The sequence below is a fragment of the Carlito syrichta genome, unplaced genomic scaffold (assembly GCF_000164805.1).
Source record: "Carlito syrichta isolate Samal-C Ts95f unplaced genomic scaffold, Tarsius_syrichta-2.0.1 Scaffold316192, whole genome shotgun sequence".
Lineage (NCBI taxonomy): Eukaryota > Metazoa > Chordata > Mammalia > Primates > Tarsiidae > Carlito > Carlito syrichta.
In genome coordinates this window covers 975,823-991,526 of record NW_007260288.1, presented here as the reverse complement: position 1 = coordinate 991,526, position 15,704 = coordinate 975,823, and the positions used below count along the sequence as shown (strand labels likewise).

Genomic DNA, 15,704 nt, shown 5'->3' with positions numbered 1-15,704 from the left:
GGGTTGAATCTGTTATCTAAATAACAGAATATCGTTTTGTCAGGATAGTAGAGAATTTAGAAAACTATCTAGATCAATGCATTGGATTTTGAAAAACTTTACTGAGGCATAGTTCAAGTGCCATATAGTGTACAATTCAGTTCTCTTAGTATATTCACAGAATTGTATAATGGTCATCACAGTCCATTTTAACACACTTTCATCACCCTGAAAGAAAATCCCACATCCCTCACATCCCTTAGCCATCCCTACCGCCACCATGTCCCTTTACTTCTCAGTCCTAGGCAACCACCATCTACTTGTCCTTACAGATTTGCAAGTTCTGGACATTTCGTAGAAATAGAGTCAGACAATATGTAGTCCTTAATGACTGGCTTCTTAATTTAGCATAATGTCTTCAGGGTTCATCTGTGCCATAGCAAGTATCAGCACTTCATTCTTTCTATTGTCAAATAATATTCTATTGTATAGCTTCACCAGTTAGTCACACATCAGTTGATGGTCCTATAGGCTTTCACATTTTGGCTATCAGGACATGAACATTCATTGACACATTATTATGTATACATATGCTTTTATTCTCTATCATTGGAATTTATCCTCAGAGTGCATTGGGCTGATTTCCTCATTGTAAGGCCGGAGGTACAGGAGGTGGGGTGGGCTCCAACCCGGACCAGGAGAATAATGGGCGAAAGTGAGCCAGCAAAAATGAATAACCGTAACTAAGACTCCAGCCGCAAAGCCAGCCAGTACCTGTTACAGCAACTCTAGCGACCCCGTTCAGCCAATCGCCAGCAGACGTGACACCTGTCCCAACCAATAAACCAATAATCGCTCTCCCCAATCTCCCTCACAGCTTTCTCAGCGTGCCCTTTATAAACCTGTTGCCCATCTTGCTGGGCGCAACTTCTCCAGCCCACAGCTATATGGACTGGAGACCTCGCCCGGGATTGCACTAATAAATTTTTCTTGGCTCCTTTGTTGCTGTTTCGCCTTATCTGGTTTCGTTTACCTTACACTCATCTCTCTGCCTTACCTACCTTTTTTTTTTTTTTATGTTCACCTAGCCTCATTCATTTTGACCTGGCTCACAACTTCCTCTCCTTTGTGAAGCTTTCTCTGGTTTATTGAACTCTCCTTGACCTTAGGCTTCAGCATTTGTTGTCTAGTCTGTGCAGAACAATTTAGCCCTTAACCGTAACTTGTTTTTATTTTTTCATATCTGAGAATCCCATCTCATTATAAATTTGCCTAGACTGGAAATAATAAATGATATGCATGCCACCTATCCTTGTTCAAGTGGAAAATAGTTTAGTTTAACAGTTGTTAGACATAATTAAGTACTTTATACCATGCCAGTAATTTCTTCTTTGAGACATTGACATAATAAAACTTTTATTCTAAATGTATCTTAAACAATTAAATGTAAAATTGGAAGCATTCTACCTAAAAGAGGAGAATTATTCAATCAAATGCTCATGGTTTTCGAACTATGAAAAAAAGTCTCAATTGGCCCTTCTTCATTATGTAGCCAGTTTGGGATTTACAAATTGATACCACTCCACCAACTGAAAATCTCTGGCTGCAGCTGGTCTCACAAGCCATATAACCTTAGTCTTCTCATGGGAGTGCTGGCTGAAGCAGTCCAACATAAACAGTAGCTGGGAATGAATTGATTCGGAAGCCTTGATCTCACAATACAGTCCCAGTATTTCCAAGTCAGCAGCTTTAGCCTGCTTCTGATGGTCATGTAAGGTATGCACTACCCAATCCAGGAGGTGCTATTTCTACTCCTTTCTGTTTCAAATTCATTCTTATCCCTTCCTGACTCCACCAAAACAGAATAGAATAAACACCCCAGAGTTCTGTGGGAAAAGAGAAAAACTTGCTTCCTTCACTGCTGGAAGCTGTAGGGTGCTAGGCCCCTGTGTAGTAGTGTATAGAATTCTAGCTGTTTTCCTCTTTTTCTGTATATTGGTCTCAGAGAGTGCACTCTATTTCTGTGTGCATATGGACACTTAGCATCTGCCAAAATGTATCTATCTATCTTTCCCTATTTAAAAGGGGGAAGCTTTTTTTAAAAATGAGCTTGTAGAATGTCAACAAAGGGTAGATTGAGATGTTTGAAGCTTTTTTTTTTTTTTAAGTGAGGGCTTTTCTGGGTTTCCTATGGAAATAAGTTAGGAATGTGGCATAGAAGTAGAATTATTAGCTAATTTGAACTCTGCTCCTAAATCAAGAATTAAATAAGAGACACCTTTCAACCATCTCATTAATTAGGCCCTAGCTTCTCCAGAAGTTCCTCCTCTCATGAATTTCTAAGACAGAGACAACTTAGGTTGAGATATTTGATGCACACCATTTTGAAGTGAAGAATCTGGATTGGGAAGAGAAGAGAGCTTAAGCTTCCTCAAGCCTCCAAATGATATAGTTGAGTTTGCATCTGAAAGAAGCCTTGGACAAGACTTCCAGGAGCTCAAGTCACTATGGAAAAGGAAACTATTTAGAAGACTACAAGGTCAAACAATCGACAATCTGCTTCTTGTGGGAAAGTTTTACCTTATAAGAGAAAATGTGCTGATTTGTATCCTTAGTGTGGGGGTGCCCTCAAAGATTAGAAATTAACACTACCCTCAAGGTAACTTCTAGAATCAACATAAAAAGTATAGATTGGCTATCTACTAAAGTAATTTACACCAAGTAATGGTGTATGAGGGTGTAGTTGAGATTATTGACTGTGAGAAATGAACTAGAAGGAAGAGACCCCACAAAAGAGGTCAGGGTTGGAAATATATTTTACAGAATGGGTTGAAGCCTTGAGATATGAGGAGCTCTGAGAGAATTTAAAAAGACTGGAAAGGGACAGGATTAGCATGGGGGCTGATGCAATTAGAAATCAAGTAGGGTCAGGGGAGCAGAGGCGAGAGGAGTGGCCACTGCCAGCAGTTGCTGCTGCGAAGTAAAGCAAGATAAAGAGTAAAAAAAAAATAGATTCTTGGTGACCTTCAGAATTCTTTATTGGAATTATAGGACTGAAAAATCAGATTTCAGTATAAAAGACAATAAGTGATGAAAAAATAGACCTCTGGGTGAAAACATGTACAAAAAAAATTAAGGTCCGATAGAAGTGAAGAGAAACAGGATGATAGAGAAGCCACGAAAGTCAGGCAAAAGTTGTTTTTGTTTATTTTACAAAAAACTTAATAAAGGGAAATAGTTAATAGCAAAGGGAAAAAATGGAAACCCATGGAAGAATACACAATAATTATTCACATTATAATTTTTTAAATGTACCCCTTAAATTTGTTTTAGACACAAGCAGCATCTCAGGGCAACTTAGAGCAGTTTAAAAAGGATAGTACAACTTCAATAGCAAGTTGAATGGAACTCAGAATAAAGGATCTGCAATCTGAACTCTCTAAAATGGAAACATGTGAGGAAAACATTAATAAAATAGTCTTGGAGATATATCATCAGACTTGTGTAGAAGAATTAAAACATAAAAATTCTTGTTAAGTAAACTCTCCAGGTAAGTCAAAATAAAGAATCATAGAAAATAAATTATGCTCATTAAATTGCTTTGAAAGCATAATTCTTAGTGAGACAAGTTCATGACATTCATGGGACTTGAAAGTTAACTAGATTGTATAACTTCAGAAAATGTTAGTGAATGAAGTTACCTTTAAAATGTTGGTCCAGGACAGTTTATGTCTTTCCTTCCTTTTTTTGTTTCATATGTCTTTTTCTTCTTAATATTCTCCTATATTAACCTGAACTGTGAGTCTTTTCAGCTAAGTACTTTTGAAGTTTTATAATTTAGACAGTGATACTGTTATAAAATCGCCTGTCAGCATTTCCCTACATAGAAATATTAGTGAGTTTAAATATATTTTGCAAGATTACATCTTACCAAAAGGTTCAAGTCCTACCACTCCTGAATATAATTTGGCACTTGGTAAATCAACTTAGTATCACTAGAAGGTGCAGTGAGACAGACTATGTAGTTTTTCCACTCTACTTAAAGGCAACCTTGTGAAATAGGGAATGATTAATATGGGGATGAAGGGAAGCATAAAAGTGGTTATAAAGTGGTAACAAACAACACCTTGGTCGGCCTGAGGGATGTGGGAAAGACAAGAAAGGCGGGCCTCACCTCTGATGCTCGGGTTACAGTGGGTCACAATGTTAGGAGCTAATTGCTTTGGAAGCTGCTAAAGTACTTTGTGCTCACCAACTCTGCAATTTCCTTTCTGCTATGAATTATTCCTCAGTGCCAAATGCTTAATTTTTTTTCCAGATAGTATGCGAAATGTTTAAGGGTGGTGAAAGCAAATGCTTGAAAATGTCCATGAGGGATGACTTTTTAAATCTTTAAACCAGCTTACTAAGTACAAGTATTCCTAGCTTTTTTTAAAATTGTGGCTTTATATTTATATAAATTTAAGGAGCACAACATATTTTGGTCTATTTTTACCTACTGAAGTGACTATTATAGTCAAGCAAATGAACATATCATTTCACATAGTTACCCTTTTAAGTACAATATTTCTAATAGCATCCTGAATACGCTTTTTTAATTTTTTTGAGTCAGAGTCTCACTCTGTCACCCAGGCTGGAATGTAGTGGCACACTCACAACCACCCCAGCATCGACCTGCTGAACTCAGACGAGCCTTCTGGCTCAGCCTTTCAAGTAGCTGGAACTACAGGCACACGCTACCACGCCTGGCTAATTTTTTTATATATTGTAGAGACGATCACCACGTTGTCCAGGCAGGTCTCGAACTCCTGGGCTCAGGCAATCCTCTCGTCTCGGCCTCCCAAAGTGCTGCGATTACAGACTTGAGCCATCGATGCCCAGCCCTGAATACTCTTAAAAATAGAGCCATTCCAAAAGGCACTGGTTACCTGTTAACCTGTATGTCATTTGTAGTTATTTCTCTCCCCTCCCTACTTTGTTGCAATTACTTGGTTGTTAGAAATTATCTTATGTGTACTTCTTTATAACAATTTTAAAACTGTACTTGCTTATGGTAAACATGCTCTGATACATTTTCAGAGTTAAAACACTGTTTAAAGGAAAATTCCTTTTTTTATTGCAACATTTTAAGAAATGCAAGTTATTTAGGAATTATTTAGGGAAAAATGAAATACTAAGCATTTGTCTCTTGCAATCTTCACAGAACTCATGAGAGGCAAGTAGAGGCAAGTACCAGCCTTTTTGTGGAGAAATAGCACCCCAAATCTTTATTCACCACTGAGATTACAAGACCAGTGTTAGAGTCACCTTGCATTGGAGATCTTGATCATAGTTTAGTTCACAACAGAAACTTATTCCAAGAGAAAAATTAATGATCCCCATGTCAAGCCCACAGACTTCAAACAGTACAGAGAATATGACCACGGTTAGTCATATTATCTTTATTCCTTTGGCTTTCAGATTTCTGATATAATTCCTATTTCAAACGTGATAAATACTGAATTGTTTAACTGACATGCATATTAAATAAATGTCATAATTATTTGTGTTAATAAAGAAAAGAAACAATTTTATTTACCTTTTTTTAAGTCCTTGAAGTTCTTGTTTTCAAGACTCCCTTTTGTTAACTTTAATCAATAAATGCAACCGCCGGGCTCGGTGGCTCAGCCTGTAATCCCGCGCCTTTGGGAGGCTGAGGTGAGTGGATTGCCTGAACCTGCGGGTTCAAGACCCGCCTGGGCAGCAAGACCTCATCTCCACAATAAATCAAAAAATCAGCCAGGTGTGGTAGCGCGCACCTATAGTTCCAGCTACTTGGAAGGCTGAGGCGGAAGGATCGCCGGAGCCCAGCAGGTCGAGGCTGTGGTGACCGGGAAAGGCCACTGCATTTCAGTCTGGGCGACAGAGTGAGACTCCAATTCAAAAATAAACAAATAAATGCAACCAAATGGATACATTTTAAACTTATTTAAAAGCTGCAATAAGGTTAGATTTTTATAATGTGAATCTTGTTGCCTAATAACTCAAGGTTTACTTTGAGGTGCTTTGGCTTTTTTCTAATTGATTTTAGTTTGGCTGTGGTTCATAAGACTTGTAAAATTTTGTGACATCATCTTCAGTTTTCTACCTCGAATCTTAGGTGGGTGATTAGCACCCAAACACTTAACCATATACACATGTCTATTATTTAAAGGAATCCAGTATAAATACTTTTCATAAATCAAAGAAACCTGTGATACTAGCAAAGTTTTTTTCTGTTTTTAAGCTAAAAGTTTTGGGATTTTCTTACTTAAGAGTTCATCCCAAATTGCTGCTCTACTTACAGCATTTTTATCTCAGTTTTTGTGAAATGTGTCTGTTGTGGGCAGTTCAGCCAATTTTAAATAGTGAAATCAAGTGAATATTTGAATGTGTAAAATGAAGTACTCTTGCATCTCTCTAGTTGCCATCACTTACATGATTGGTGGCTGCAATGGCATTGATATCAAGAGTAACTGTGATCTAACGGAATCAATTATATTCTTCCTACTCAGAATTCTATATAATGCTGCACAAAGTCCCCATTTCTCCTGGAGATGTAACAGGACCTTCAATCTAAGCGTGTGATTTCATTCATAGTAAGAACCCATTTCTGGCAATCTCAGAATGAATCCAGCAATGCCAAGCTCTATCAGTTGTAGAGTTGGTAAGAAAATAAAATAGTTCACCTAGGCTTGACCCAGTTTAAGACAATTTTATAATGTTTGACCATTTTTTGAGTAGGGAAAACATTACATAAGCCAGGCATGGAGGGCACATTGTTAATCTCAGCTGCTTGGGAGGCTGTGGCAGGAGGATCCCTTTGAGCCCAAAGACTCCAATACTGTATTGAGCTTAGATCATGCCTGTGAACAGCCACTGCACTGCAACACAGCAAAACTATCTCTTAAGAAAAAAATTAGAAACACCATAAAACACTGGTTTGAACAAAATCAAATACATAAATAGCAACTAGTTTTCATTGTGCAGCATTGTTATTAAATTCTCCACTTCAATCAGTGCATATTGGCTTATGGTTTTGGTGGTGTTTTCATGATCTCTTTAATGCCCAGAAAGGTAGCATAGGCTCATGTTCAGTGATGCCTCAATTTTGTTTTTTGCCTGGCTTCGTGTCCTAACAAATTATAGAAGAGGAAACCAAAGGTTTCTTAGACAACATGCAGCCAAATAGCTTCAAAGGGAATAAAGTAAATGATTGCTTTAATACATATTTACAAGATCTTAGTTGGCTGATATTTTTTCATCATTTTGTTAGCTTAGCTTTATTTTTCTGAAAAAAAATAAGATGATCAGGATCTAAGTGCTTCAGAGTCATGAAATTGTATAACTAGGTACATAAAAAAATAATAATGTTTCTTTATGCTGTCAAGCATAATGTCAGTATGCAATGTTTTCATTAGTTGTTAGCAGAAAAATCAAGTGATGTATAATTTTACAAGATGGTGAAAAAGTGTGTAAATGAGTTGTAATGAAAGGGAAGATTTTTAAGGAAACATTTTCCCGTAATGAATTTCATTCATGTAAAGGGGTGCTTATTTTTACTATTCCTAGATAAGCTGAAAAAATAGTTTAAGCTTACTGTAGCAACTTCGGGGAATACATAGTTTCCTTGTGGGACATTGCTTTGTTTGCCAAATTATGTTAGATTTAATAAAAGAGATTAAAAAGCACTATTTAGTCAAAATACAAAGACAAGTCTCCATAATCACTGCAGAATGCCTTGAAAGACTTCTTATACAGTTGTTTACAAAATTCTTAGAGTTATAGAAAAAAAGTACCATCTAGAGTTGCAGGGAATTAATTATTTCCACTAGGAGGACATCAAATACTAGTATGAGAGGTGATAACATACTATCTAATATGATAGGAAAGAGTGGGTTTTTAGATGGGGATCACTAAACAACAAGATGTTTAGAGATTTTTAGCTATGATTCTAGAAAGTAAAATATTAAAAATAAACAAATCTAATCTAATTTTTTTAAATGTTAAAGTTACATGTTAAAAATACTAAATTTGTTTATTCATCTTCTTTGTTTGCAAGGTTTTAATATTTTGGACTATTCTTACTGTAAAATTTTATCTTATTCAGGATTTATTATAACTGTACGAAAACTATAATAGATTATTTCTCTAGACTTCTTGAAAGAAAGTTTTTGCTATGTTCATACCATTTAGCACTGATCGGATCTCTCACCATCACATAAAGTCCAGCTTTGCGACTTAGCATCACTGCAGCGATAATAGATTACTACTTACATGTTTGGTTACTTTTTATTTTGAGTTTTCACATTCTAGTATAATTCAGGGATTCTTTACCCTAAATATAGGAAGTAACTTTATAGTTTCATTGGTTCCTTATTCCATTCTATTATTATAAGATATAAAAGTTAAAATTAGCCTGAAGAGATATATCACAAGTTAGATGTTTTTGCACATAGAATTATTTTCAGATCACTGAAATAGTAAATTTTATTTCAATTTCATAAAAGATAAAACTTATCTGGCCTAAACATTTTTTATGTTTGAGTTATTTTTTTACTTATGTGCCTAACACAATGCATAGCATACAACAGTCACTCAGTAATTGTTTTTTTAAGTGTTTTAAATAAGAAGACTCATTTTTACATTGCATGACTTTGGATTTTTGGTGCCTTTACTGACACTTTAACAAAAATTTCTGATGATTTATTTAAAGCAATTTTCTATTTCTCACATGTTCATTTGTTGAACAATTCTTTTTCTAAATGTGGTTGACAGGCACATCAAGACTAAAACCATACTCTTAAGATTTGAACTTTTTAGGATGGAACTTTGTGTCTCAAGAAAACACTTCACAGCTAAAAATAGGACTTTTTACCTCACAAAGGTAGTACTTGTCTACTCCAAATTTTACTTCTAGTCAAATTTCATAATAGTTGTGCTATTTACTAATGAGGCAAAAATTGAGTTTAATAAACATGTTTAAAACATCAGTTGTAGTCTCTATATAATTCCTTCTGTCTCAACTTCATTTTGTCTACTTAACCAAATGCCAAGGAGTCATTTTATCTTTGGAAGGTTTCAAGTAATCTCTCAAATTTCTCCAATTTCTTTTCTTTCACTTATTTTTTTTCTCCACAAAGTTGGAAATATATGCATGGCTCTGTACTTAATCCTTCAGCTCCTCCACCAACAAACTGCCCTTCAGGTCTTTTCTCTATGATATTTATAAAGTATTTTATATTTTCAGTTCAATATTTATAAACTGAAAAGTGTAATTCCCTTCATACATTAACCTATTTACCATGCGATGTTGGATTGTAGCAGTTTAAATGGGCAAACTTTTTTTAGTATATTACATTTGAGTGCATACTTACTTTCAGAGCATTTGAGCGCTCCCCAAAAGAGAATGACATCCAATTTTAATTTAAAAACACTGTTATTGAAAGTAATTATGGGTTGTGTGTGTGTATCTGTATGTGTGTGTGGAGGGGGTGTATGTCTTTTATCAAATTGGTTTCAAAAAGAGAATACAGCATTGCCTTTCAATCTGAAATCTCAAGGATAATTTGCTGGTAGTCTGTCAATAAGTTGTCGTTACATGAGTTTTGCTGTTGTTGTCGATTTCACTATAGTTCTTTTTCTATTATCTTCCTTCCAACTCTTCCTCTGTTTAAAGTGAGGCTGTGTTGAAGCATGTACAGTAAGATTATAAAGTCAAGGATAAAGAAAACATTTCTATGAATGTCGTGGAGTCATCTTTCTAGTTGGGGCCGTTTATGAGGTAGGTGGCAAATGGCACTCCCTTCCCCTTCTGAATTCAGAATGTAGGAGTCAGACCAAGGGACATCTACGAACACTCTAGCTATCTCACTGACTCATCATAACTAATAGGAGGATGTGGCTCAGATAAGCAGCCACAGTGGGTTCCTGAATACTACATCCCAGATTAGACATTTACCACACAGTTGTCAGTGGAGGAAACAGGTGCCTGACACTGTCCCAGGAGCAGGCTGTTGACTACAGAGATGACAAAAGACCCAAATTCAAGTTACTGTAGACCACACATCTTTTCAACAAAGAGATGTGGAGACAAGCAAGCACAATCAATGTGCTTCGTTCAAATTCACTGATGAGGTAAATCTTCCCACCTCTCAAGAGAAAAGTAGAGAGTATAAGTCCTCACAGAAAACTTGAGGCTAAGAAAACAGAGGTTCTCCAATCACTTCTGCCTGGATTTAAATTATAATTGAAATTAATTCCATGTTTTTGTATGAACCAACTGAAGATGAGAAGTTGGACAAAGTATGTCAGGTGGTAAAGAGAAATCTTTTCTGTGTATGTTTTCAATTTTGCTGTAAATTAACCCACAACATGGAGAATGTATTTGTTGATTGAATTTGGTAAATCAATTCTTTTTGGGAGAAAACAAATAGTTTATTAGGAAGAATTTCCTCAACTTTAGCTTGTTTGGTGCAAAGAAAAGTTTTCTCCTTAGTGTTCCCATCTGTGGTTTCAAAAGTTGTGGTTTATAAATCGAACATATTTATTGCTACTAGTAGACATTATGATATTAATTACTGTTTTTAAAATTTGTATTCATAATTTCAGAGCTTTATATTTAGAAAGTTATTTTCTTTTCTTTTCTTTCTTTCTTTTTCTTTTCTTTTTTTGAGTCGAAGTCTCACTCTGTCACCCAGGCTGGAGTGCAGTGACAAGGTCATGGGTCACCACAGCCTTCTGAGCTCAAGCAGTCCTTCGTCTCAGCCTTACAAGTATCTAGGACCATAGGTGCACACTACCACACCCCACTAAGTTTCATTTGTTTTTATTCATTGTAGAGATGAGGTCTCACCAAGTCACCCAGGCTGGTCTTGAACCCCTGGGCTCAGGCAATTCTCTCACCTTAGTCTCCTAAAGTGCTGGGATTACAGGCATGAGCCACTGCACCCGGCTTACTTTTTTATGTCTCATGACTAAACCTTATTGAGCTCCCTCACTGTTTTACATATGCATTTTCTCTATTAAATATGTTTTAAATCTACATCTTTTTTTTTTTCTGAATGAGAAGGAAGTAGCTAGCATGGAACTCTAGGCTCAATAAGAAGGTCCATTCCCGGCTTGTAGCTAATTGGCTTTGTAACCTCAGGCTACCTGCAGGCTCCCTGAGCCTGAGTTGCCTCTTAGGTACAATTAGGGAATTTGACTAAATTAGAGATTTTCACACCTCAAAAATATTTCTTTTTTCAAAAACTAGAACACTAAGAAAAATGGCATGACCTGTAATCCCACACCTTTGGGGGGCTGAGGTGAGTGGATTGCCTGAGCCCGCGGGTTCGAGACCCGCCTGGGCAGCGAGACCTCATCTCTACAATAAATCAAAAAATCAGCCGGACGAAGTAGCACATGCCTGTAATTCCGGCTACTTGGAAGACTGAGGCGGAAGGATCGCCGGAGCCCAGCAGGTCAAGGCTGCCGTGGCCGGGAGCGGCCACTGTACTCCAGTCTGGGCGACTGAGTGAGACTCCAACTCAAAAAAAAAAGAAAAGAAAACATATTATGTAAAACAGGTAGAAGTAGGGCTTTGTGGCTGAAGGAGGACTGGGTGCTCTGAACCAGTGACTTTCTTATCTCTTAATTCTGGCGGTCTTCCGTGAAACCTTAGGTTTCTGTGGGACATAGTTTGAAAACTACCTGTTATGAGAGAATCCTCCTAGTTAGTTACAATTCACTGGTGCCTTGTTCTCCTGTTTATAATTTTCTCACCCTTTTCTACTTAAAAGTGTAAAAGTATGAATGAACTCGCAGATGTGCTCCCCTTCTTGATGATTAGTTCAAGCTACCTCCACCATCTGAAACCTAATCTTCACCTGTAAATATGCAGGAAGTCCATGGAGAAAGAGAAGCATTGCTATTAAAAATAGTTTATGTATTTTTTTCTTACAATGTACTAATATAGCCCTTAATTTACTATTATGTGTAAAATGAAGATTAGCAGTTTTTTAAGCTTTTTATTTCCTCTGGCAACATTCAGTTTCTCCTAGCCATTTGCTCTGCACTCTTCAAATCCATTGATGGTACCCTTGCCTACCTGAATATAACAGCAATTAATGTCACCAAGACCTTTCTCTCTCTCTCTTTTTTTTCTCCATGTGTAATCTGTGCCAGTCACTACATTAAGTCACTCAGATGGGGACAGCAATTCAGATTTTCAATTAAGAGAAGAAATATGAGCAGGAGGGGGAAGGAAGAAAAGAAAGAGAGAACTATGAGGAAAATGTGTTATTTGATGGGAAAGTAAGACTAAAATGAAAGGGACTTTCTAAAAGTCATTTAATATTTTCCAGTTTTCACTTGTGAATTAGGACAAAAGCACCCCAGCCTTCCATGAGCCAGGACAAAACTGGGCCTTCAACACTCAAGATCCTTTTCCTAAGCTTTTGCCTCGCCTAAAGTAGTTCCCTCTCCATGTTATGGGTTTGTCCCTTTCCCTCTGAACTTTCATAGCTGAGCTGGCATCTCTATGCCAAAGGCAGCTGCCCTCAGCAGTCATTTATGTGGTCACATATTGGAGAGTCAGTGAAAGGCTGGAAGGGCATTTTTGTGGGTGGAGGCCACTTCAGGCAATAGAGGCACCTGCTTCCACCACGTCCTCTGGACGAGTTAGAATAGAAAGATGACCTCTATTTAAATTGTTATATAAAAAGTATTCTTTATCTAGAGTGAAGATTTCTCCAGTATAAGAGTGAACAATCTATCGAGAAGAGTAATTCATTTTTATCTAAGTAACATTTATGTATTTTGAAAGTATTTTTGAATGGCAAGTGATAAAATCTATTTACACATAGGAATTTAATATTTAAGAGAAGGACCCAGGGGCTCCATGCGGGCCCGCTGCTATCACCTCACATCATTCTGGGCTGCCAGCTCCGCCCTCGCCACCCACGCTGCCCCCGGAGTCCCTGGAGCCCCAGGTGGTGAATACTTACTCTGCTGAGAAGTAGTAAAGTACTTCATGGGTAAAAAGCATGCCTCTCATGTTCAATCGCCACCTAAATGATGATGACATCTCTGACTCTGTGAAAAGTGAAAGGCGAAATCTTTTGGAAGATAATTCAGATGAAGAAGAGGACTTTTTTCTAAGAGGGCCATCAGATGAAGAAGAGAACTTTTTTCTAAGAGGGCCATCTGGACCAAGATTTGGACCTAGAAATGATAAAATTAAGCATGTTCAGAATCAGGTGGATAAAGTTATTAATGTCATGCAAGAGAATATTACAAAGGTACTTGAGAAGGGAGAGACTAGATGAAGTACAGGAAAAATCAGAAAGCTTGTGGGAAAATGCAACTGCTTTTAGCAACAGATCCAACAGATTCTAAGCAACAACTTAGAAGCATGTGGTGGCATGAATGCCAAATAAAAGCTATCATCGCTTTGGCTGCTGGTATCCTCTTGCTAGTGATTATCATTCTTATAGTTGTGAAATACCATACTTGATTTGATGACAGAGAGGGCTTCATTAAAAGATCTTGGACAATAATAATAAAAGATTGCTGCATAATTTAAATGAAACCTATGTATATAACTTTTTAAACTTCTTTTTCAAGAAACTAAGAGTCAAGTATCACTTCAAATTGGAGCATTGAGAATGTTCAATTATCTTCTTCCTTTCTAATAAAATGTGCTTTTAATAATTACGTTTACGGTGAAGATAACTAGCCTCTATTTTGCTATATTCCAAGGATCTAATTTGAAACTAGATACTTGCCAGTTCATTGTTTGTGTATATAGTGAAACACTGATGACGATATTTGATACTAGTATTTTAATGGCATAAGGACTTGCATTGTTGTGTTAGGTTGCAGGTCAGGCTGGGAGTCAAGAAACCTATGTGGAGTACCACATCGTTATGCTGAAAGAGATGCATAACCATTCTGTCAATATTCACAAAAATATTATTTTTTCATATTGCAGTTGTTTTGCAAGCAATTTCCGCATGTTTATGGTATAACTAAATGTTGTAAATGTTATTGCCTTTAGCTATAACTAAAAACATTCCAGTAAAGCTATTTTTGACTGTAAAAAAAAGAGTGAGAGAGAAAGACATTGGAGAAAAAAGAACAACATGACATTAGTAATTCCTTAATTCAATTTATGTTAATATGTGCATTTTACATAGTGTTTATTAAGAGTAATCAAGATTCATTCAATAAAATTTCCTCCTTTCATCACTTTTACAAGACCTGTCTAGTAATGCTGTGGTAACATAATTCATTTCATAAGTCTTGTTTGTAATGTTACTGTCACAGAAATGTTACAGAAAACAGTCTCTGAAAATATTGGGAAACCTGTTAGTCAAAAAATTTGTCTTCACAGCTAAAATTTTTAAAGGCATTGGCCTTTATATTAAAATGAGCACCATAAGGTATTTATTGTGTTTACTATTTCAGACCCTGATCTGGGCATTTAGTGAAAGAATATCTTTTTTTATGAAAGACAAATGAAAACACTCTAGATGAGAACATTTACAATATAGTTCACAACAGTCTCACCCATATTATACTTCAGTAGATAATTATACTATAATTAGTCAGATGTTTCAAAAAATGGTACTAATTCCTGAAAAGAAATCAAAGTTACAATTAAAGATCTATATATTGTTTTTCTTGTTTCTAATTCTAGAAAGTCCTGTATCAGTTTTCCTCTTCGTAGTGGTTATCGGAGACTTTGTCAAAGATGAGTTGGTTGAAGAACTGAGGTTTTGCTTCTGGAATCTCTATCATGTTCCATTGGTCCATATGCCTATTCTTGTACCAACACCAGGTTATTTTGAGTATTGTAGCCTTATTGTAAAGTTTAAAGTCTGGAAGGGTGATATCTTCCACTTTGTTTCTTTTGCTAAGAATTGTTTTGGCTATTCATGGTTTTTTATGTTTCCATATAAGTTTCTGTATTGTCATTTCATTGAGAAGAATGATGTTGGTAATTTAATGGGTATTGCATTGAATCTGTAGATTGCCTTTGGAATGATGGACATCTTAACAATGTTGTTTCTTCCTATCCACGAACATGGAATATTTTTCCATTTGTGTCTTCTTGGATTTCTTTGAGTGGTGTTTTGTAGTTTTCATTGTAAAAGTCTTTCAATTCTCTGGTTAGGAAGATGCTGAGGTATTTCATTTTTGTGTGTGTGGTTATTGTGAATGGTATTGTACTTTTTATTTGGTTCTCTGCCTGTTTGTTTTTGGTGTATACAAATGTGACTGTCTTTTGCACATTTATTTTGTACCCCAGGACTTAATTCAAAGCCTCAAGTGCCCATGCCATAAGAGATAAGATAGATAAGTGGGACCTCATCAAACTGAATAGCTTCTGCAAAACAAAAGAAGCCATCAAGAGAGTGGGGAGACAGCCCACAGAATGGGAAAAAATATTTGCCAACTGTGTATCTCACAAAGGCTTAACATCCAGGATCTGCAAGGAACTCAAACATGCTGAAAGGAAGAAAATAGCCCCATTAATAAATGGGTAAAAGACATGAAAAGACACTTCTCAAAAGAAGATACACAGGCAGCCAATAGGCACATGAAAAAGTGTTGGGTGCCGGCCACGGAGGCCCACTGAGCATTAGGGATCAGGGAGGGCCGTGGACCCCGAGACCACTAGGATGTGTTCAGGAGCCGTTGACCCCATTTTCCTCCTCCTT

The 15,704-nt window shown here is 36.6% G+C and overlaps 1 pseudogene across 1 annotated transcript; it reads left to right on the top strand.

The window, feature by feature from the left end:
* The first annotated feature begins 13,025 nt into the window (after positions 1-13,025).
* LOC103276433 lies at positions 13,026-14,078 on the top strand (annotated as a pseudogene). The gene has a single exon (XR_505371.1). The product of XR_505371.1 is annotated as a vesicle-associated membrane protein 4 pseudogene (transcript).
* Positions 14,079-15,704: the final 1,626 nt, after the last annotated feature.